The sequence below is a fragment of the Sphaeramia orbicularis genome, chromosome 11, assembly GCF_902148855.1.
Source record: "Sphaeramia orbicularis chromosome 11, fSphaOr1.1, whole genome shotgun sequence".
In the NCBI taxonomy this organism is placed as follows: domain Eukaryota; kingdom Metazoa; phylum Chordata; class Actinopteri; order Kurtiformes; family Apogonidae; genus Sphaeramia; species Sphaeramia orbicularis.
Window position 1 is genome coordinate 55,758,060 of NC_043967.1, and position 24,250 is coordinate 55,782,309.

At 42.1% G+C, this 24,250-nt stretch overlaps 1 long non-coding RNA gene across 1 annotated transcript; it reads left to right on the top strand.

Moving 5' to 3' along the window:
* Positions 1-3,198: 3,198 nt before the first annotated feature.
* Positions 3,199-24,250, top strand: LOC115428547 (uncharacterized). Its single transcript, XR_003936644.1, has 3 exons — positions 3,199-3,209; positions 16,918-16,921; positions 24,120-24,250. It is a non-coding gene; the product is annotated as an uncharacterized LOC115428547 (long non-coding RNA).

Here is a 24,250-nt window from a genome sequence, read left to right on the forward strand (position 1 = left end):
ATGAATAAACAAGAGAACAGCTGGAGAATAGCTGTCCACTGGAGTGACCACTGGAGTGACCACTGGAGTGACCACTGGAGTGACCACTGGAGTGACCAGTGTGCATGAAAGGGTTAAGGACGGAACCATATGAACATTTCATATCACAGTTATTGTGACCAAAATTATCACAGTTATCATTATTATCACGGTATTGTTGAAACTGTGCTCAAAATGTTCAAAAAGTACAAATACACACACTGAAATAATTTAACCAAGTTGTATTTTAAAAAAAATAAAATAAAAATAAAAAAACAATAAAAACAAATAAAATAATTGGCAGTGTCCTTTCTGTTGCAGAAACATTCTAATATTAACCCTCAGTGGTCTGAGTCTATTTTGTCTGTTTTTCAGCACTTGTGATTTTGCTTTTATATACTATACACTGTAAAAAAAAATACATAAATACATTTTTTTAAAAATCGTAAAAAAACAGTATTATTCCAGCTGCTGGGGTGCTGAAAAAATACTGTTAAATAACAGAAAATAACCATCTCATAAAAATATGGTAATTTTCCGTAATTAAAATACATTTTTTGCCTTAACTTTACATGAGATTTTGCTTTTTTTTTTTAACTTTTAAATGTTTAATAAAGAATATTTACATGTATTAAAACAACCCAATTCCCTATAAATATATATATAAATAATTTTCAGTGCGACTCAGTTGTCCAATCCACTGATAAAAACTGTATTTGGACAGTTTATCAGTGCTTATACATGTTATACATTCACAAAAATACATTTATTCAACATTTTTGTTGTGAAACCTCCTGTAATTACACAAGATATTTGTCAATTAAACAAGTCTGGTTCAACTGACAGAACTAATACTTCTGTTACCGTTAACTGTCAGGAATTTTATCTTGTTTTATAATTTTTGTTACAGTCTTAAACTTTAAATTAACAGTTTAATCTCATAAACAGAAATGAAATATTTGTGAAACTATGATACGTTTGCAAATGTATTTGAACTGTAAAATTAACATTTTATGGTCATTTTCTTTTACAGTTTTTTCGTGTTCTTTTCCATTTGACATGTAAAATCAGTCTGTTTTTGTCATTTCATTGATATTTTCCTGTATCTTAAAAATACAGGAAAAATCTGTCAAATAAACAGTGAAAATTATGTTAAATTACTTTTTTTTTTTTACAGCATATAAATAAATGTTTACTACACCCATGTTTGGTATCTTTTTTTTTCAGCACAACTTCATCTATATCATCTGTCTGTTATTTTTTCCACTTTAACCTACAATAAAAACATAAAAGGACCAAAAACACACAAAAAATTATAAAATCCGATTTGAAAAATGTATATAATTTATTGGATAAATAACACACAGATGTTTAACGAACCTTTTCACAGACTTTAAAAGTGAATATTGGTTCCAAATATTAGGAATACACAGTTAAAACTGGAATAAATTAAAACTATACTTAAATATTTGACATAAATGCATTGGGTTTTTAACCCTAAAAGTGCGGTAATCAAACACAGTTATCATGAGAAGTAGAATTTAAACGGTAATACTGACCGTCTGCGATTTTACCGCTGTTTATCGTTATTCCGATAATCGTTCCATCCCTCGTTCCAACACAGTGGACGCTGGTGCATCGTCACAGACACTGACACCCAGTGGACAGACATGGAAATGCAGGGTTTTTACTCATAACCAAGATGGCCGACAGGAAGTCAGAAACGCTGAACATCCCAGAAAAATGTTGTAAATCCTTCAATATCAGGAAACAAAAGAAGGTAGAACAAATATAGAAGAACATCTAAGAACTGGTCAAAATTACACAGATTTATTTAATATTGGAAGAAATGTCCAGTTAATCCCTTATCGACTAAATGCGACTCCGTACATTATTAGCCTCTTTTCCATTGACCTTCAAATTGCGTGAATATAACGTACGCATGAAAATTTACCGAATAGAAGAACGACATATTTCACCCAAACTCTTGTTTTTTGATTAAAAGTTTTTGTTCTTGCAAGAGGTGGTTTTTCGGGTGTAGCGCAAATAGTATATCATGCAAAACTGTAACGGAAAGAGCTTTTTCCACAACTACAGTCACATGACTGAAAAGAAAAACAGATGTTGACGAACATTACAACAAGAGAAGAAGAAGAGTTGAACAGAAGATGTGTGGACACAGCAGGAAAGCACATCAGCTTAGAACTTAGTCAGAGATAGAACGGGAAGATAGAAGAAAAATGAACGTGTCTGTAAATAAACACCAGACTTAGGTTCATCACCATGTTTATGGGATGTCTGCTCGTGTCATCTGATGATAAATAAACAAATCATCGCATTTTGATTTAATGGAAAAAGACACATTTTGCACTTCTGTCTTTTTTTTCTTTGCATTTACTAAATATTGGTAAAATTTTGCACAGACGTCCGATGGAAAGAAACTAATGTCGTTTTTCCATTTTTGGCAAATTTTTTATCCATAAGTTAAATTCGCACAATTTGAGGGTCAGTGGAAAAGCGACTATTTTCTGCTGTTGGTTTGTTGAATTTCTTTTGTGAGTGTGTATTTTTTAAACTCGTCTGTTTCTCTTTTTGCCGTGGTTCGCTCAGACTTCAGTTACAGAAAAACTCCCTGAATTCAACGGTCCAGTCTCCTGATTGGTCAGTCCCAGTCTGGTCCCGCCTCCCTGTCCTCTAAACAGAGGAGGTTCCATCAGGTCTGAATGATGACCCCCATCCTTCATCTGGTGAGGTTCAGCTCCTTTCCTCTGGACGGAGGTTTTCAGTCCCAGGTTCAGGACACAGCGTTTAGAAAACCAGTCACTGAGCTCAAGAAGAACGACTGACACTGCACCGCATTTATTTAGTTTATTTGTTTATCCTCTTTCTTTGCTGTTTATTATTATTGTGACTTCAGATTTTTAAACTTGTATGTTCTGATCCTGGTTTTTATCCCAGACTGTTTTATCTTCTCTGGGTTTTTATTGTGTTTTATTGCATCTTGTTTTGATTTATTTGATCTTATTTATTTATTTACCTCCTCCAGGAGCTATTGTGTTCACTTTGTTTTGTGTGTTTGTTTGTTTGTTTGTTTGTTCATCTTCAGTGTAAAACTCTTCCACCCATCTTTCCCAGATCTTCCCCACAGATAGGCCTAGGCCCTGGGACCAGCCCAGTCCATTTTGGTCCCAGTAGGACAAAGTTCAAGGTCACAACATCTACAGTTTTCCATCTGTCATCACTGAGACATTTTCAGAAATTCATCCAAAATTCCAAACGACTCTGATTCTCCTCCAGTTGGATCCACCTGTAGCTTAGAACAATCTCTTGTATGTGGAACTAAATTGTCCACATCCACTGTGGAATGTGGACTCTGTGGATGTTTACACTGAAAATCCCGTTTATGACACATTTTTCATTTACATATGTTTGTATGTGGTTACCTCCGCCACGGAGGTTCTGTTTCAGCCAGGGTTTGTTTGTTTGTTTGTTTGTTTGTTTGTTTGTTTGCTTTGTTTGTTTGTTTGTTTGTTTTGTTAGCAGGATAACTCAAAAAGTTCTGGATGGATTTTCATGAAATTTTCAGTAAATGTTGATACTGGCACAAGGAAGAAATGATTACATTTTGGTGGTGCTCAGGGGGGGGGGGGGGGGGGCAGATCTGTCTTGGTGGAGGTCTGCGCTCTCCCAGTGCTTTCCTCCTTTTCTTCTTTTCCGTATCCATGCTGCTAAACTGATGAACGGTGGAACACTGAGCACTTTTGGTCCACCAGTAGGTTCAGTTTTGCTGGAATGCCAAATGCAGTCAGTGCGTCTGCAGAACTGATGTACCCACAGGTAGAAACACAGTCACCGTGAACCGTGAACCTTGAACCTTAACTCCATCAAAAATAGGTTCATAAAAAATTCCACTTTGTTCTTTGGTTTGGTTTGGTGTTTTCAGGGCTAAATACAGATGAAAACACTTAGTAAAACCAAATCTTGCCTCAGTTTTCCATAATTGGTGCACAGAAGGGTCAGCAGAACGGCCTGTTCTCGAACCTCTGCACAAAAACTGATGGAAACGACACAGAACCATCGAAAAGTTGAGGAGGAGAAGTGAAATACAGACCGTGTACTCATAGGTGCAACAGTGAGCCCTCCATCATGCAGCATGTATTTTCTAATCTGGACATTTTACTGACTTATTTTAGTGCAGTTTTTAGTATCATCATACATATGGGTTGTTTTCGTTGGTGTTTTTTCTGTGTTTTTATTTCGTGCTGTGCATTTTACTATTTCATTCTGTAACTGCATCTGGAATGTTCTTATTGAATGACAATTAAGAAATGTGAATGTGAATGTGAAGCAGCTTCCAAACGCCGCGGCACACTCGTCTTTTACACCAGAGTTTCTGCCACTGGAAGCTGTTGCCAGTGTCTCCAGAATACACAATCAGGTAAATGTTGCCAGGCAAACGTGGCAGCTCCAGCCAATAAGCAGAGTTTTGGCCAACATCGCTTAGCAACAAAAGTTGAAAACCGAACCACTCAAGGCTTAAAATAGTCTTTAAAATAGTAATCAAGAGCCGTCAGTGTCACAATTTTGTGCAGATAAAAAGCAGCGGAGGCCAGAAGTGGTGCGCTGGAAAACGGGCAGAGTGACAGTAGTACGACGCCGACAAAGTTTTTTTTACAGACGTTAACGGTGAAGACGAACGAGCGAGCGGGGTGTGAGGGAGCGGCGCCGTTAAACCTTTGAATGACTTGAATAATCAGAGCAGACGACGACGAGTGGAAGTGAACGGAACCAAAGGAGTCGCACATCCACAGAACAGGAGGACGCAGAAGAAACTGAGGAGAAAACAGACGAGTCCTGGAGGCACGACACCTGAGAGAGGGAACGCAAACACCTGAAAAAACAACAGAGAAAAGACAAACCAGAGGAGTGGAGCCTGGAAAGACCCTGGGGGGGGGGGTATTCATGGGGCCAAGCATTTGTGGGGAGTGGGCCATAGAGCTGGGGGGAGGGGGCATATAGAACAGTAGGGGGGGTCCATAGAGCAGCGGGGGGGGGGTCCATAGAGCAGTGGGGGGGGTCCACAGAGCAGTGGGGGGGGCATAAAGCAGTGGGGGGGGGGTCCACAGAGCAGCGGGGGGGGCATAAAGCAGTGGGGGGGGTCCACAGAGCAGTGGGGGGGGCATAAAGCAGTGGGGGGGGTCCACAGAGCAGCGGGGGGGCCCAGTGTATCCAGGTCTAACAGGACTAGAGGCCAGGAGTCGGACGATGACAGTTTGTTTCTTTCACTTTTGCTTCATGAAATGTTCTTTTTTTATTCATAACTTTGACCGTTTTTAATCAATTTGTTTTCTATTTTATTCTTTTTTTTCTCCAATTTTGTTGATTTATTTTTCATTTTTGTTTATTTTTATGGATCACTTCGGCTACTTTCAGTCGTTTTGTTGCTTTTTGTTGCTTACTTTATTCTTTTTTTTTTACTTTATTTTGGTGAATATTTTGCTCATTTTTTCATGTTATTTAAGATTTGTACATATTTTTTGTTCATTTTATTCATTATTTATTATGTGTAACCCCAGTGTGTCCATCCACTGTCACTGATCCAACTCCATGGGTTTTACTGGGGAATCAATGTTGGAGAAGATAACGGTGTTTCCACGGTAACTACGGAGCCTCTGAACGTCCAAATATGGTCATATCTGATGACCATGAACAGATGAAGAACTGTATTTGACACCAATTATTGACATGTGTTGATTGGATTTAAACAGTTTAGATCAGTAGATGGTTTTGGACGTTGGGGTCTTTAAGGGTTAAACATCAGATCAGCTGCAGATGGGGGGGTCTCCGAGCCCCCCCCCCCCCCCCCCCCTTTTTTTTTTTTTTGCCTGGTATCGGGGGTGTTTGCCACCGTTGGCCTCCGTCCCACTATTAATCAAGTGAATCCACCTGAACAGGGAAAATAAAAGTCATTATTTGTAGTTCCAGTTGAGCTCAGCGGTGACGGAGGAGCAGCTTTAATGAACCAGCCCCGACTTTAAGAGTTTATTGAACCGTACAAATACAGAAGGTTCACAATAAAACAGACATTTACACCAAACAAACGAAAACACCAGGACAGGACCCTGCAGACACAGAGCAGGTCCAGGAAGACGACGCCGAGGACAAAGAAAAGGCGGTGTTGGACGGAGACGCAGCAGACCACCAGGCTTCAGAGCTGAAACACCGACCCAGGCTGATGGGTATTGATCCCAACAGTGACTCAGCAGTGACGGAACAACTGTACAGGCTTTTAGGACCAGGTTCTCTGAGCTCGGTTTGAAAAAAAAAACCCAAAAAAAAACACTCCACACCCTCTGAAGAACCTGAAAGGAACATTTATTCAACTGCTTCCAACTCTGTGTTTAGTTCAGTACACGTCTGAGTTACAAACTGAAACTGTGTTAAAAACCTGTGTTTGGTTTATAGTCTATATGTGGGGGTGTATGTACGTGTGTGTATGTGTGTGTGTGTGTGTGTGTGTGTATATATATATATATATACAGACACATATGTGTCTGGGTGTATATGTGTGTATACTTGAGTATATATGTGTGTGTACATATGTGTGTATATATATATATATATATATATATATATACATACACATATACATACAGGGTGGGGAAGCAAAATGTACACTATTTTGAGGCAGGGATTGAAAGACAGTGTATGACCAATTAGTTTATTGAAAGTCATGAGAATTTATTTGCCACAAGAAAATGTCCATAATAGAAAATGTTTTTATTCTCTGTGTCCTCCTTCTTTCTCAATAACTGCCTTCACACGCTTCCTGAAACTTGTGCAAGTGTTCCTCAAATATTGGGGTGACAACTTCTCCCATTCTTCTTTAATAGTATCTTCCAGACTTTCTGGTAATAGTTTTGCTCATAGTCATTCTCTTCTTTCCATTCTAAACAGTCTTTATGGACACTCCAACTATTTTTGAAATCTCCTTTGGTGTGACGAGTGCATTCAGCAAATCACACACTCTTTGACGTTTGCTTTCCTGATTACTCATATGGGCAAAAGTTTGTGAAAAGGTATGGATAATAGTGTTAGGTATGATTATGACATCAGTATATGTTTGGGTTCAAAACAACTGACGTAGTGTCTGCTGAGAAAAAACAACTAAATGTTCAGTGTACATTTGGCTTCCCCACCCTGTGTGTGTGTGTGTGTGTATGAAAATGTGTGTTTGTGAGCATATATGTGTGTATGGATGTATTTGTGTGTGTGTTTGTGTGTATGTATGTGTGTTTGTGTGTGTATATACACTATATATCCAACAGTATTCCCTCTCCTGCTTTGACTCCCATATGAATGTCAGGTCCATCCCATTCCTAGTCTATGGGTTCAGTCTGACGTGGCTCCACCCTTTGCAGCTCTAACAGCTTCAACTCTTCTGGGAAGGCTGTCCACAAGGTTTAGGAGTGTGTTCATGGGAATTTTGGACCATTCTTTTTTTTCTTTTCTTAGAATAGCATAGAATAGAATGCTCTTTATTGTCATTATACAACGAAATTGGGGGAGCTTCTTCATATCAGTGCACAATATTAAAAGAGACAAAGTTCAAATAGTGCAATTAAAAAAATACAATAAGATAAAAGTGCAAAATGCTCTATATACAAATGTACAGTAAGGCGTCTGAGGTATAGGTATTAAGAAATGTAAAGAATATAAGGGTGTGAATATGAGGAGTGAGGAGTTATTGCACGTTGACAAAGAATAAATAATTTGAAAAGTTTTTAAGAAAAAAACAGTAGCAGCAGTGGTGTGTATAAATATACAAATATGTTGGAATATGAGAGTATGAGTTATTGCACATGTGGAAGAAATATGAAATATGAAAATACAAGGTAAATGATCATGGATGTGAGAATTATGAAAAGTTATTGCACAGTAAAGCGTATATTTCACACAGGTATGTCGTTATTGCATGTTAGAGTTCAGGATGGTGATGGCTTTAGGAAAGTTCTTCCAGAAGCTCATTTGTGAGTTCCCACACTGATGTTGGACAGAAGGCCTGGCTCTCAGTCTGCGCTCTAATTCATCCAAAGGTGTTCTATGGGGTTGAGGTCAGGACTGTGTGCAGGCCAGTCCAGTTCATCCACACCAGACTCTGTCCTCCATGTCCAAATGGACCTTGCTTTGTGCACTGGTGCACAGTCATGTTGGAAGAGGAAGGGGCCGGCTCCAAACTGTTCCCACAAAGTTGGGAGTGTGGAATTGTCCCAAATGTCTTGTTCTGCTGAAGCATTCCCAGTTCCTTTCACTGGAACTAAGGGGCCCAGCCCAGCTCCTGAAAAACAACCCCACACCATAACCCCCCCTCCACCAAACTTTACACTCGGCACAATGCGCTCCCACAAGTATCGTTCTCCTGGAGACCGCCAAACCCAGACCCGTCCGTCAGATCACCAGATGGAGAAGTGCGATTGGTCAGTCCAGAGAAGGCTCCTCCCCTGCTCTACAGTCCAGTGGCGGCGTGCTTTACACCACTGCATCCACCGCTGTGCATTGCACTTGCTGATGTATGGCTTGGATGCAGCTGCTCGGCCACGGAAACCCATTCCATGAAGCTGTGTGCGCACTGTTCTGGAGCTAATCTGAAGGACACATGAAGTTTGGAGGTCTGTACCATTGACTCTGCAGACAGTCGTCCACCTCTTCACACTCTGCGCCTCAGCATCCACTGACCCCGCTCCGTCAGTTTCCGTGGCCTACCACTGCGTGGCTGAGTTGCCGTCGTTCCCAAACACTTCCACTTTCTTATAATCCAGCTGACAGCTGACTGTGGAATATTTAGGAGCCAGGAAATTTCACCACTGGATTTGTGTCACAGGTGGCATCCTATCACAGTTCCACGCTGGAATTCACTGAGCTCCTGAGAGAGACCCATTCTGTCCCAAATGTTTGTAAAAGCAGTCTGCATGCCTAGGGCTGGATTTAATCCACCTGTGGACATGGAAGGGACTGGAACAGCTGAGTCTGAGGATTGGGATGGAGGAGGGAATACTTTTGGAAATATAGTGTATATGTGTGTTTTTATGAGTGTAAATGTATATATATATATATATATGTGTGTGTGTGTGTGTGTGTTTTCAGTTCACCTCAAACCTCTTTCTTTCTTTGGTTCAGTCTCAGGATGAATCTGATCCTGTTCTTAAACTCAGTCTGATCCATAAACATGAGGGTCACGACCTTTGGCTGAACTCACACTGACTTTATCAAACATTCAGACAGACGAGCAAAAAAAAAAAGAAAAGAAAAAGTGGTCAGAGCATCTTTGTTTAAAACACCAGTGTGTGACCTTGTCTGTGATGCGTTCAAGGACACGTGTTCAGTCCAGGTTCTGGGTCTGGTATATGTGTGTAAACCTATAGTCAGATCTGTCCAGGACATAGACAGATCCAGTGTGTGTATGTGAATCAGCTGATGGATGTTTCTGTCAGTGAAATGAGCGGCTCTGTCTACAACTAGACCCAAAGTGAACCCAGACTATCAACTGGATCCAAATGAGGAAAAAGAACCAAACAGAACCAGAAGAACATGGACTCACACTGATCTAGAACCACTACAGTGGACCAACACATGGAAAAGAGAAGAAAGAGAATTTAGAGAAACTCACAGAGTTTAGTTACAGACGTTTACAGATGGTTTTCATCATAAATATGATTAAAATTAAAGTCAGTTTGTTTTTTTTACACTAACAAACTGTTTTAATCATTTATTCTATGTAATAATTATAATTATGAACAGATAGTGAAAGTTCAGTTCTTCCTGGAACAGAGGTGCGAAAATGAAGGCGAAAAAAAGACATTTTCTGAGACTTTTCCTGCGAAAACTACATAAATAAACCTGTTCTAGTGTTAAAGGTGCAAAACACATTCAGCTGCTCCTCCACTGTCAGTTTAAACAGCTGTTTAGTGACACCTGCTGGAGGAGGTGCAAACTGACACTGGTACACAAAGACTGGGTTTAAGAGGAGGAGGAGGGGGAGGAGGAGGTGGAGGAGGAGGAGGAGGAGGAGGAAGAGGAGGAGGTAGACGAGGAGGAGGAGGTAGAAGAGGAGGAGGAGAGGAGAGGAGGAGGGGAGGAGGAGGAGGAGGAGGAGAGAGGAAGAGGAGGAGGAGGGGAGGAGGAGGAGGGGGAGGAGGAGAGGAAGAGGAGGAGGAAGGGGGGAAGAGAGGAGGGGCGGAGGAAAGGAGGCAGAAGGAGGGGGAGGAGGAAGAGGAGGAGAAGAGAGGAAGAGGAGGAGAGGAAGAGGAGGAGGAGGAAGAGGAAGGGGGGAAGAGGAGGAGGAGGGGGAGGAGGAGAAGGAGGAGGAAGAGGAGGAGGGGGAGGAGGAGAAGGAAGAGGAGGAGGAGGGGGAGGAGGAGAAGGAGGAAGAGGAGGAGGAAGAGGAGGAGGGGGAGGAGGAGAAGGGGAGGAAGAGGAGGAGGAGAAGGAGGAGGACGAGGAGGAGGAGGAAGAGGGGGAAAGAGGAGGAGGAGGAAGAGGAGGAGGGGGAGGAGGAGGAGGAGGAGGAGGAGGAGGAGGGGGAGGGGGAGGAGGAGAAGGACGAAGAGGAGGAGGAAGAGGAGGAAGAGGAGGAGGAGGAGAAGGAGGAGGAAGAGGAAGAGGGGGAAGAGGAGGAGGAAGGGGAGGAGGAGGGGGAGGAAGGCGAAGGAGGAGGAAGAGGAGGAGGAAGAGACTTCTGTGACCAAGACAACAACTCCTCCTTTTTATTCTCCTTTTCTTTTTTCTTCTTTTTCATCTTCTTTCTTCTTCTTTACTGAGAACGTCCATCATAAGGTACTGACAGGTGACAAATTAAAGGAAAACCCCATGGACAACCACTTGGCGTAAACATACAAACAGCAGGAGCGCCAACATTCGGCCACAAACGTCCAATGGGATGAATTTATGAAAAGGAAAAATTACACTGAAGATATTAACAGTAGTTTTAGTTCAGGTTCCACATTCAGACCAATATGATCTACAGTGGATCAGAACCAGTTAAATAATGAAGAAATAACCCATAAATAATGACAAATATACTTTTTTTTTCATTTTTTTGTGCAAAAAAATGTCTGCATTGAAATAAATCTAATTTTAACATTGTTGTGTTGATGTTTCTGACATTTTTCTTCATTTTTATTTGTATTTTGTTCTTATCATTTACTTGGTTCATTTTATTTGATTTATTAATTTTTTTTTTTTGCTATTTTTTGTTCATCTTTCTCACATTTTTTAATTTTACATTATTTATAGAAAATTGTGTGATTTTACTGATCTGACCCATTTGAGAACAAATTGTTAAAAGTAAAATTAGATGAAATTATTACAAACTATCCTTTAACAGTAAAATGTGAACAATTTGAACAAACATAAACAACAGGAAATGTCATCATTGAAATAATAATTTAAATATTGTTTTGTTGATGTTTCTGATATTTTTCTTCATTTTTATCTATATTTTGTTCATTTACTTTGTTCATTCTTTTGGATTTTTTGCTAATTTTTGTTCATTTTTCTCACATTTTTGCTCATTTTTTTTTATTATTTATTTATTTTACTTTTTTTTTTAGACAAAAATTGTGTTATTATTTTACTGATCTGACCCATTTGAGAACAAATTGTCAAAAGTAAAATTAGATGAAAATTATGACAAACTATCCTTTAACAGTAAAATGTGAATAATCTGAACAAACATGAATATGAAATGTCTTAATTGAAGTAAGTGTAATTATAAATACATTTTTATATAAATATAAATTATATATTTTTTAATAATATTCCGTCTGTTATTAAATAGTTTTTGTATTTGTAGATCCAGTGTGAGCTAAAATGAACCTGTGGAAATAATAAACTGAGGCAGAATATTGGTTAAAAATCAGTTATTTTTCTGAATAAATTTCACTTTTTTTAGGATTGTTCATGTCATTCACTCTGTTGTATCTTCATAATGTAGTTTCCCTTTGTTTCCACATTCTTCATATATTTTCCTTCCTTTCCCTGTCGTCGGTCTGAACCCGGGTCTTTACAGTCACAGCAGTGTGAAGTACCATCCTTCACCACTGGAGGGCACCATCATGTCACTGTTTACACCACAGGAGTCTGGGTTCAGTCTGTCTGATCACAGCTGCTCCCAAAGGTCAGAGGTCACGGGGGGGGGGGGGGGGGGGCTGTTGTCACTATCTCATCAACAGGAAACAAACGGATCAAATGTGTTTATGAAAAGTTTTCATCTGATTCAGCCGCTGAAGAGACGGTTCTGATCAGCCTCATTAGAACTGAAGAGGTTTAATGAGTGTGACTATAGAGGGAGGAGGAGGAGGAGGAGCAGGAGCAGGAGGAGCAGGAGGAGGGAGAGGAGGAGGAAGAAGAGGAGGAGGAGGAGGAGGAGGAGGAGCAGGAGCAGGAGGAGGAGGGAGAGGAGGGAGAGGAAGAGGAGGAGGAGGAGGAGGGAGAGGAGGAGGAGCAGGAGGAGGAGGAGGAGGAGGAAGAAGAGGAGGAGGAGGAGGAGGGAGAGGAGCAGGAGGAGGAGGAGGAGCAGGAGGAGGAAGAAGAGGAGGAGGAGGAGGAGGAGGAGGAGGAGGGAGCAGGAGCAGGAGGAGCAGGAGGAAGAAGAAGAGGAGGAGGAGCAGGAGGAGGAGCAGGAGGAGCAGGAGGAAGAAGAAGAAGAGGAGGAGGAGGAGGAGGAGGAGGAGGAGAAGGGAGAGGAGGAGGAAGAAGAGCAGGAGGAGGGAGAGGAGGAGGAGGAGGGAGAGGAGCAGGAGGAGGAGGAGGAGGAAAAAGAGGAGGAGGAGGAGGAGGAGGAGGAGGGAGGGAGAGGAGGAGGAAGAGAGGAGGAGGAGGGAGAGGAGCAGGAGGAGGAGGAGGAAAAAGAGGAGGAGGAGGAGGAGGAGGAAGAAGAGAGGAGGAGGAGGGAGAGGAGGAGGAGGAGCAGGAGCAGGAGGAAGAAGAAGAGGAGGAGGAGGAGGGAGAGGAGGAGGAAGAAGAGGAGGAGGAGGGAGAGGAGGAGGAAGAGGAGGAGGAAGAAGAAGAGGAGGAGGAGGGAGAGGAGGAGGAGCAGGAGGAAGAAGAAGAGGAGGGAGGAGGAGGGAGAGGAGGAGGAAGAAGAGGAGGAGGAGGGAGAGGAGGAGCAGGAGGAAGAAGAAGAGGAGGAGGAGGGAGAGGAGGAGGAAGAGGAGGAGGAAGAGGGGGAGGAGCAGGAGGAGGAGGAAGAGGAGGGGGAGGAGGGGGAGGAGAGGAGGAGGAGGAGGAAGAAGAGGAGGAGGGAGAGGAGGAGGAAGAGGAGGAGGAGGGGAGGAGGGGGAAGAGGGAGAGGAGCAGGAGGAGGAGGAAGAAGAGGAGGAGGAGCAGGAGGAGGAGGAAGAAGAGGAGGAGGGAGGAGGGAGAGGAGGAGGGAGAGGAGGAGGAAGAGGAGGAGGGGGAGGAGGAGGGGGAGGGGAGGAGGGAGGAGGAGGAAGAAGAGGAGGAGGAGGAGGAGGAGGAGGGGAAGAAGAGGGAGAGGAGGAAGAGGAGGAGGAGGAGGGAGAAGAGGGAGAGGAGGAGGAGCAGGAGGAGGAGGAGGAGGGAGAGGAAGAAGAGGAGGAGGAGGGAGAAGAGGGAGAGGAGGAGGAAGAGGAGGAGAAGGAAGAGGAGGAGGAGGAGGAGGAGGGAGAAGAGGGAGAGGAGGAGGAGGAGGAGGAGAAGGAAGAGGAGGAGGAGGAGGAGGAAGAGGAGGAGGGAGAAGAGGGAGAGAGGAGGAGGAAGAGGAGGAGAAGGAGGGAGAAGAGGGAGAGGAGGAGAAGGAGGAGGGAGAGGGAGAGGAAGAGGAGGAGGAAGAGGAGGAGGAGGGAGAGAGAGGAGGAGGAGGAGGAGGAGGGAGAAGAGGGAGAGGAGGAAGAGGAGGAGGAGGGAGAAGAGGGAGAGGAGGAGGAAGAGGAGGAGAAGGAAGAGGAGGAGGAGGAGGGGAGAAGAGGGAGAGGAGGAAGAGGAGGAGGAGGCAGAAGAGGGAGAGGAGGAGGGAGAGGAGGAAGAGGAGGAGGAGCAGGAGGAGGAGGAGGGAGAGGAAGAAGAGGAGGAGGAGGAGAGAGAAGAGGGAGAGGAGGAGGAAGAGGAGGAGGAGAAGAGGGAGGGAGGAGGAAGAGGAGGAGGAGGAGAGAAGAGGAGAGGAGGAGGGAGAGGAGGAGAGGAGGAGGAGCAGGAGGAGGAGGAGGGAGAGAAGAAGAGGAGGAGGAGGAGAGGGAAGAGGAGAGGAGGAGGAGAGGAGGAGGAGGGAGAGGAAGAAGAGGAGGAGGAGGAGAGAGAAGAGGGAGAGGAGGAGGAAGAGGAGGAGAAGGAAGAGGAGGAGGAGGAGGAGGAGGGAGAGGAAGAAGAGGAGGAGGAGGAGAGAGAAGAGGGAGAGGAGGAGGAAGAGGAGGAGGAGGAGGGAGAGGAAGAAGAGGAGGAGGGAGGGAGAAGAGGGAGAGGAGGAGGAAGAGGAGGAGAAGGAAGAGGAGGAGGAGGAGGAGGAAGAGGAGGAGGGAGAAGAGGGAGAGGAGGAGGAAGAGGAGGAGAAGGAAGAGGAGGAGGAGGAGGGAGGGAGAAGAGGGAGAGGAGGAGGAAGAGGAGGAGAAGGAAGAGGAGGAGGAGGAGGAGGAGGAGGAAGAGGAGGAGGGAGAAGAGGGAGAGGAAGAGGAGGAAGAGGAGGAGAAGGAAGAGGAGGAGGAGGAGGGAGAAGAGGAGGAGGAGGAGAGAGAAGGAAGAGGAGGAAGAAGAGGAGGAGGAGTTTAATGTAATGTTTCCAGTATTCTTCATATAAATTGTTTCCTTCATGTCTGTAGTTTTTCCTTCTGTCAGTCAGTACATTTATTTCTAGAACTCTTTTCATAGTCACAACAATGAGTTCATGTTTGTATTAGTTTTAGTTCGAGGTCAAATGTTAAATGTGTATTTTATACTCATTAGTAGAAGGCTGTGAGTGTCGGAATTTAACTGTTTATTATATTTATCTCACAAATACAAACTTCCTGTTAGTTAGGACTTCATGGTGTGCATAATATGCTTGCCCAGACAGAAGGTTTTATATATATATATATATATATATATATATATATATATATATATATATATAATGGATTTATTTCCTGCTCCTTTTCTTCTATTTAAATGGAGCAGCTGGAACAAAAACATGTGAATATGAGTGTAAACTGTGTATAAAAGGCTCACCGGGACACTGCGGGGTTAAAGTGTGTATAAAAGGCTCACCGGGACACTGCAGGGTTAAAGTGTGTATAAAAGGCTCAATGGGACACTGCGGGGTTAAAGTGTGTATAAAAGGCTCACCGGGACACTGCAGGGTTAAAGTGTGTATAAAAGGCTCACCGGGACACTGCGGGCTTAAAGTGTGTATAAAAGGCTCACTGGGACACTGCAGGGTTAAAGTGTGTATAAAGGCTCACTGGGACACTGCAGGGTTAAAGTGTGTATAAAGGCTCACTGGGACACTGCGGGGTTAAGTGTGTATAAAAGGCTCACTGGGACACTGCAGGGTTAAAGTGTGTATAACAGGCTCACTGGGACACTGCGGGCTTAAAGTGTGTATAAAAGGCTCACTGGGACACTGCGGGCTTAAAGTGTGTATAAAAGGCTCACTGGGACACTGCGGGCTTAAAGTGTGTATAAAAGGCTCACTGGGACACTGCGGGCTTAAAGTGTGTATAAAAGGCTCACTGGGACACTGCAGGGTTAAAGTGTGTATAAAAGGCTCACTGGGACACTGCAGGGTTAAAGTGTGTATAAAAGGCTCACTGGGACACTGCAGGGTTAAAGTGTGTATAAAAGGCTCACTGGGACACTGCAGGGTTAAAGTGTGTATAAAGGCTCACTGGGACACTGCAGGGTTAAAGTGTGTAAAAAGGCTCACTGGGACACTGCAGGGTTAAAGTGTGTATAAAAGGCTCACTGGGACACTGCAGGGTTAAAGTGTGTATAAAAGGCTCACTGGGACACTGCAGGGTTATAAATGAGATGCAGATGGAGTCCAGCTGAAGTTGAAGGAGCACAATGAAAACATAAGTACAAACGAACCCCAGAGCAGTCTGAGTCTGACCTGAGCAGAACGTCTTCATCCAGTGGAGTTCCTTCATGTCTGATGAAAACGACACAAACACAAACTGTCACATGAAGCTGAGCGCTGCTTTGTTTCCTGTTTTTTCTGCCTTCGTAAACACACGAGTTTAATTCTGAAACAAGAAGTTTCACTGAATGATCAATAAAACAATTAAAGACACGTGTCTGTGAAATTAAGGCATGAAAAATCAAAATCATGCACATTTTTATGTTAATAATAATAATAATAATGATAATAATAATAATAATAATAATAATGATAATGATAATAATGATGATAATAATAATAATAATAATAATAATAATGATGATGATAATAATAATAATAATAATAATGATAATAATAATGATGATGATGATAATAATAATAATAATAATAATAATGATAATAATAATAATAATAATAATAATAATAATAATAATAATACTCAAACCTCTGCAGGTTCAACAGATAAAAACATGTTTCAGGTTCAGTTTGGGTTTTTCACTGAGGATGAAGAGGTTCAGTCTGTAGAGAGGAAGTGTGTGTGTGTGTTAGTGTGTGTGCATCAGTGTGTGTGTGTTAGTGTGTGTGTTAGTGTGTGTGCGTCAGTGTGTGTGTGTTAGTGTGTGTGCATCAGTGTGTGTGTGTTAGTGTGTGTGTTAGTGTGTGTGTGTTAGTGTGTGTGCATCAGTGTGTGTGTTAGTGTGTGTGTTAGTGTGTGTGTTAGTGTGTATGTGTATGTGCTCCAGTTTGTTGTCTGTGTTTCCTCAGTGAACACAGCTCTCAGATCAGATCAGTTCTGTCAGCTCTGTCATGTCATTGCAGACTTCTTCTCACCTGTGCTTCTGTTTTTCCAACAGCGCCCTCTGGTGGCCGAGGCCTGAACTCACAGGAAAACCTGAACTGAGCTTCATCAGATCTCAGTCCATTTCCTTCAACTCCTACATTTGGACAAATCTGTGCACTTCGTACCTCTTACATTTTCAGAACAGACTTTCATTTGAACGGTCCATGAATCTGTTGGTAAATGGATTTTCAGAAACAAAAGAAAAACTTTGATTGATTTTCGTTTTAAAATAGAAGAATTAAAATTGAATTTCAAGGCGTTTTTCTTTTTGTGTCAAAACAGATAAACCACATTTAAAACACAGACTGATTTTTGTTTTCTGTAATAACAAAAAATACAGTTACAACCGACAGAAATGGACCAACGGACCAAAAACACCTGTTTTTCTTATTTTCTGGGACTGGATGTTGTAAAAAACAAAACAACAACAAAAAAACACTTTAAATCATTTTTTATTTAAAAGAAAATCGTGTTCAAATGCAATTTTTGGGTCTCAAATGTTTATGCATTTTACACTTAAAAAAAAAATAATTTTTTTTGGGTTGAAAGTATTTTTTAAGTAATATTTTTTGGGATTGAATAAAGACACAAACCTCCTACCCCTAATACGACCCCAATACAAAAAAGATGACTTCAAAAACATTCTTTTCAATCAAAAAATAATTCACTTCAATAAGAAAAAACCTTTAAAGTGAAAGAAAAAAGTGTGTTCTGGTTCCCAAATACGTATTTTTGCCTTCAAACACTTTTTTTCTTTGATTGCAAAGGTTTTTTTGATTGAAAAAAAAAAAAAATTAATTGAAAATATTCTTTTTTGGTTGAAGCAATAAAGAAACAAATCGACCTTCATAATAATCAGATTAATGTGTTTATATGCATGAAGACATGGGAGTAATGCAGGTGTGTTATAATCAGATTACTGTTATCTGATAGAACAGATCAGATTAGACTGTTTACAGCACAGGTGTCAAACATGCGGCCCGGGGGCCAAATCCAGCCCACCAAAGGGTCCAGTCTGGTCCAGTCCGGTCCAGTCTGGTCCGGTCTGGTCCAGTCTGGTCCGGTCTGATCCAGTCTGGTCTGGTCTGATCCAGTCTGGTCTGGTCTGGTCCAGTCTGGTCCGGTCCAGTCTGGTCTGATCTGATCCAGTCTGGTTCAGTCTGACCAGACTGGTCCGGTCCAGTCTGATCTGGTCCGGTCCAGTCTGATCTGATCCGGTCCAGTCTGATCTGGTCCGGTCCAGTCCGGTCCGGTCCAGTCTGGTCCGGTCCAGTCTGGCCCCTGGGATGAATTTATGAGATAAAAAACGACCCTGAAGCTGTGAATGGTTCTTGTTCAGGTTCCACGTTCAGACCAGGTGACTGTGCAGTGGGTCAGTCCAGTCTAATAACACAGAAATAATGACACCTGCAAATGCTTCTCTGTGTAAATGTAAATGTTTTCATGTATTTACACTAAAACAAAGTCTAAGTTCGCAAAAAAAAAAAAGTGAATAACCTGAAATGTCTTCAGAGCAGTCAGTATAATTTCACCAGTATTCTGTCTGTTCTTAAATGTTCTGTGTTTGTAGATCCGCTGTGATCTGTACGTTCTAATGAACATGTGGAAATGATAAACTGAGGCAGAAGAGTGTTAGAATTACACTGATTTTTTCAGTTTGTTCATGTGATTCAGATTTTTTGGAAGGATAGTTTGTGGTTGTAAACCTTCTCATCATGTAAATGTACTTTTTTGGCTCTAAAACAGAAAAGTTTGGAGTTGCCATTACTTCTCTGTTCTTCTGTTCTTCTTGGACTGGTCTGGTCCACTGCAGATCAGGTGGAACTGAATGTGGAACTGAACGAACAGGAGTCTGACAGACCTGCTGTAAATAACACTGGGTTCCAAACAAATGTTTTTGGAAGTTGTCCAGGTTTTTTCAGCTGAATCAGGACCATTTTGCACCGCTAAATCCAAAACTGACATCTGTTTTTCTCCATCAGGTCAGGGTTTTTTGCTAATTTGATTTTGAAAAATTTGATCTTCTCACAAAATTGATTACATTTTTGTGACTTTATCAGTTGATTTTTAATATAGTTCTCACCCAAAATAGGTTTTAAGAGAAAAAAAATCATTTGATCATATGATTCCTGTTAGGTACAATGGTGTATTCACCACAGATGGAGAAGAATACGTCAGGCTCATTTTTGCCAGATCTTCTAGTCGAAGCCATTTCATTCACCTGTAATATTAAAAAAAACATTAATCATAAATTGGCAAAAGTAAAATCTTCAGAACTCGTTTATTGCAAGAAATATGAAAGAATTTTGTATCATATGATGTGAAAATGCCCATAAATGTAAGCAAACATGTTCACAAGCCAATATGTAGCATAGTTCAGAAAGTTGACCTGATTGAGCAAAATGAATGTGATTTTTGGATTCAGCACCAAAATGATCCTAAACCAGCTCAAAAAACTGAAACAATACATTTGTGGTTGACCAGTGTTACGGATGACTCCATAAATCAGATCATGACGGGGGTTTTCCTGTGGATGTCAGCTCCTTCTATAAACCAGACCTGTGTTCACTGACTCTGGATCAGGTCCCGGTCCAACCACGGTTCAGAAAACCCAGACCGACCCCTTTAAGGCCAGGAGGTGTGGGCGGGAACTGCGGACCAGGATCACTTCACATTCTGCTTTAACAGTCTGACGGACACGAGGAGGACGTGGAGGCGGCTGTCAGCGGCGTTTGTATGTTTACCTGGTCACCATGAGGTGTTCAGGGCACAGCCCACAGCGTGTGTTCTGTGTTCAAACTGACACTGGGCTTTGTTTCCACCAGCAGAACCTGGAGAACCTGGAGAACCTGGAGGAGAAGACGGCTTCAACGGACAGGCTGGTGAAACAGGCAGATCCTATCCCATCATGCAGTTGGTTTTATGTTTGAAGACGTTAAGGCCTGATCTGATGACGGTGCCCTGAGTACGGTGGCCCAGAGGTGACAGCCCAAACAACTATCCACTGTAAGAAAAAAAGAACAGCCCAAACAACTATCCACTGTAGGAAAAAAAGAACAGCCCAAACAACTATCCACTGTAAGAAAAAAAGAACAGCCCAAACAACTATCCACTGTAAGAAAAAAAGAACAGCCCAAACAACTATCCACTGTAGGAAAAAAAGAACAGCCCAAACAACTATCCACTGTAAGAAAAAAGGAACAGCCCAAACAACTATCCACTGTAAGAAAAAAGGAACAGCCCAAACAACTATCCACTGTAAGAAAAAAAGAACAGCCCAAACAACTATCCACTGTAAGAAAAAAAGAACAGCCCAAACAACTATCCACTGTAAGAAAAAAAGAACAGCCCAAACAACTATCCACTGTAAGAAAAAAAGAACAGCCCAAACAACTATCCACTGTAGGAAAAAAAGAACAGCCCAAACAACTATCCACTGTAAGAAAAAAAGAACAGCCCAAACAATTATCCACTATAAGAAAAAAAGAACAGCCCAAACAATTATCCACTATAAGAAAAAAGGAACAGCCCAAACAACTATCCACTGTAAGAAAAAAAGAACAGCCCAAACAACTATCCACTGTAAGAAAAAAGGAACAGCCCAAACTATCCACTGTAAGAAAAAAAGAACAGCCCAAACAACTATCCACTGTAAGAAAAAAGGAACAGCCCAAACAACTATCCACTGTAAGAAAAAAGGAACAGCCCAAACAACTATCCACTGTAAGAAAAAAAGAACAGCCCAAACAACTATCCACTATAAGAAAAAAAGAACAGCCCAAACAATTATCCACTATAAGAAAAAAAGAACAGCCCAAACAACTATCCACTATAAGAAAAAAAGAACAGCCCAAACCACTATCCACTATAAGAAAAAGAGAACAGCCCAAACCACTATCCACTATAAGAAAAAAGGAACAGCCCAAACAACTATCCACTGTAAGAAAAAAAGAACAGCCCAAACAACTATCCACTGTAAGAAAAAAGGAACAGCCCAAACAACTATCCACTGTAAGAAAAAAAGAACAGCCCAAACAACTATCCACTGTAAGAAAAAAGGAACAGCCCAAACAACTATCCACTGTAAGAAAAAAGGAACAGCCCAAACAACTATCCACTGTAAGAAAAAAGGAACAGCCCAAACAACTATCCACTGTAAGAAAAAAAGAACAGCCCAAACAACTATCCACTGTAGGAAAAAAAGAACAGCCCAAACAACTATCCACTGTAAGAAAAAAAGAACAGCCCAAACAATTATCCACTATAAGAAAAAAAGAACAGCCCAAACAATTATCCACTATAAGAAAAAAAGAACAGCCCAAACAACTATCCACTATAAGAAAAAAAGAACAGCCCAAACCACTATCCACTATAAGAAAAAAAGAACAGCCCAAACCACTATCCACTATAAGAAAAAAAAAGAAAACAGCCCAAACAATTATCCACTATAAGAAAAAAAGAACTGCCCAAAAAATGATCCACTATAAGAAAAAAAAAGAGAACTGGCCAAAAAATTATCCACTATAAGAAAGAAAAAGAACAGCCCAAAAAATTATCCACTATAAGAAAAAAAAGAAAACAGGCCAAAAATTATCCACTATAAGAAAAAAAACCCTGAAGGCCTTAAAAATTTTCAGCCTCTGCTTCTATTTTTTGTGGTGGCCTTAATTTTTAAGCAAGAGGGCTTTTGGGTAAACAGCGCCCCCTTAACTGAAAAAGTGGATGATTGTTGTTTTTTCTTATACAGTCTACTCTCGTTAAACCGCCCGCCGTTATACCGCCATTTTCGCTCACCGCCGACCAAAACCATTGCACAAAAATCCCCAATGCATTATTCCATTTGCTACCGCCTTTTCCGCCTATCGCCATCCGCCAGCCCAGTTCCATGCACAAACAACACTATACCATTGATTTCCCGACCGTTATACCGCCAGCGTGATTGCCATCGAGTACACATAAATTTTAACAATGCACTGAAACAAACGCGCCAGACACTGATCGCGACAAGCTACGAGTAGGTCTACGGAATGGCCACCGTTCATTTATCGCAGAAGACTCAGTAGGTCAGGATGTCGGGAAGAGGACGTGGGATTAAGCCAAAGCCTCCAGATGATGGGGCGTCATTTCCCGACACGGTATAATAATGTTTAAAATGTTTCCCCACTTTAAATGATCCCTTACAACATAACAGAATCAAGATTTATTTAGAAACGCAATTAGAACGGGTTAACGGAGGCAGCATAGACATCATATAGTAAAGACATGCACATTATGGACGCAACCCGTTGTAACGCCATTTTCGCTATACCGCCAATTTGGCCGTGAACGGAAGTTGGTATAACGAGAGTAGACTGTAGTGGATATTTTTTTGGGCTGTTCTCTCGTTTTTAGTTTTTTTTCTTATAGTGGATATTTTTTCGGGCTGTTGGACCTCTGGACCACCGTACCTGAAGGATCCCATCAGCAGTTTAATGAAGCACAGACTCATAATCAATAATAATCTGATTACTCCACTGGTAAGAGTATTAGGCTGCGTTCACACTGAAGGCAAATGTGGAACAAGTCAGATTTTTTTTGTCCATATGTGACCTGGATCTGAACTGCACTAATTTGACCCAGACCACTTTCATATGTGGTCCTAAATCTGACCCAGACCACTTTCATATGTGGTCCTAAATCTGACCCAGACCACTTTCATATGTGGTCCTAAATCTGACGCGGACCACTTTCATATGTGGTCCTAAATCTGACCCAGACCACTTTCATATGTGGTCCTAAATCTGACGCGGACCACTTTCATATGTGGTCCTAAATCTGACCCAGACCACTTTCATATGTGGTCCTAATCAGATCCAGATCTGATATTTTCCAATGTGACTTCAGTCTGAACATCCAGGTCGCACTGACCCGTCCTTTACGTCACTGAAATACGACAAACGTCCCAGTTGTTCGTCGGAGTGGAGGAAAACCAGATTTACGTATTCCATCAGGACCTCTTTAGTGCATGTGGGTCACTTCAGGGTCACATTCAGTTCAGACTCAAAACTGATAGAAGTCATATTTAATGTAGAATATGAACAAACACACACAAAAAAAATCGAATTTCACCCAAATTTTTGCATTGCACGTTCAGACCTGCTGTGAACGGAGCCTTAGTGTGAATGTAAACGGTTCGGTGTCGTCAGCGTACGTCTGTAGACCTGCATCTGAAAGTGGATTAATGTAAACATATATAAATGATGGGGCTCCAAGGCGGTGCCCTGAGGGACGCCGTTCTCCACTGAATAAACCACAGCTGTGTTCTCTGTGCTCCCACAAACTGCTGGGTTTGTTTACAGGTGCAGGACTCCGAAAACCTGGTGGAGAAGACGCGTTTTAAGTAGACGCTGTTGAAATTTGCATATCGTATCCCATCATGCCGTTCACTTCGTCTGTAGACGTTAACGCCTGATCTGCAGATGCTGCGTCATGAAGCCGAAGTCCGGCGTCAGCAGATGAAACACGGAATAAAAACATGCATTTGGTGGAAAAGGATTCAAACACTGGTTTAGACTGGTTTACTGTTTCTACCAGAATGTTCTCATTAGGCACTTTAGACCAACAGGTAAATACACAGAAGGCTGCCACGCTTCCACATCAGCTGGGGCTCTGGTCACCGCGGCAACAGCAGCTGGTCACCGCTGGCAACAGCATCAGGCAAATAACACCTTTGGTAATTAGACACGAAAATCAACAGGAGCGTTTTCTACGGATTTAAGACGTTCAAGCGTAAATACTGCATCAGCTGGAGCGCCAAACATGTGACCTGTGGGCCACAACTGGACTACCAAAGGGTCCAAACTGGTCCAAACCAGTCCAAAATGGGCCAAACTGGTCCAAACTGGGCCAAAGCAGTCCAAACTGGTCCAAACCAGTCCAAACCGGTCCAAACTGGTCTAAACCAGTCCAAACTGGTCCAAACCAGTCCAAACTGGGCCAAAGCAGTCCAAACCAATCCAAAACGGTCCAAAGCAGTCCAAACCGGTCCAAACTGGGCCAAAGCAGTCCAAACTGGTCCAAACCAGTCCAAACTGGTCCAAAGTACAAAACTGACACTGAAGATATGAACAGTGCAGGACGTTGAACTGGATTTAGTTCAGGTTCCACAGACAGACCTACGATGGCGTATTAGGCCACATCGGAAAAATATAAACACTTTTCACTATGAGAATAAAGTCGTAATATTTGAGAATAAAGCCATAACATTATGAGAATAAGTCGTAGTTTAAAAAAAACTGATAATT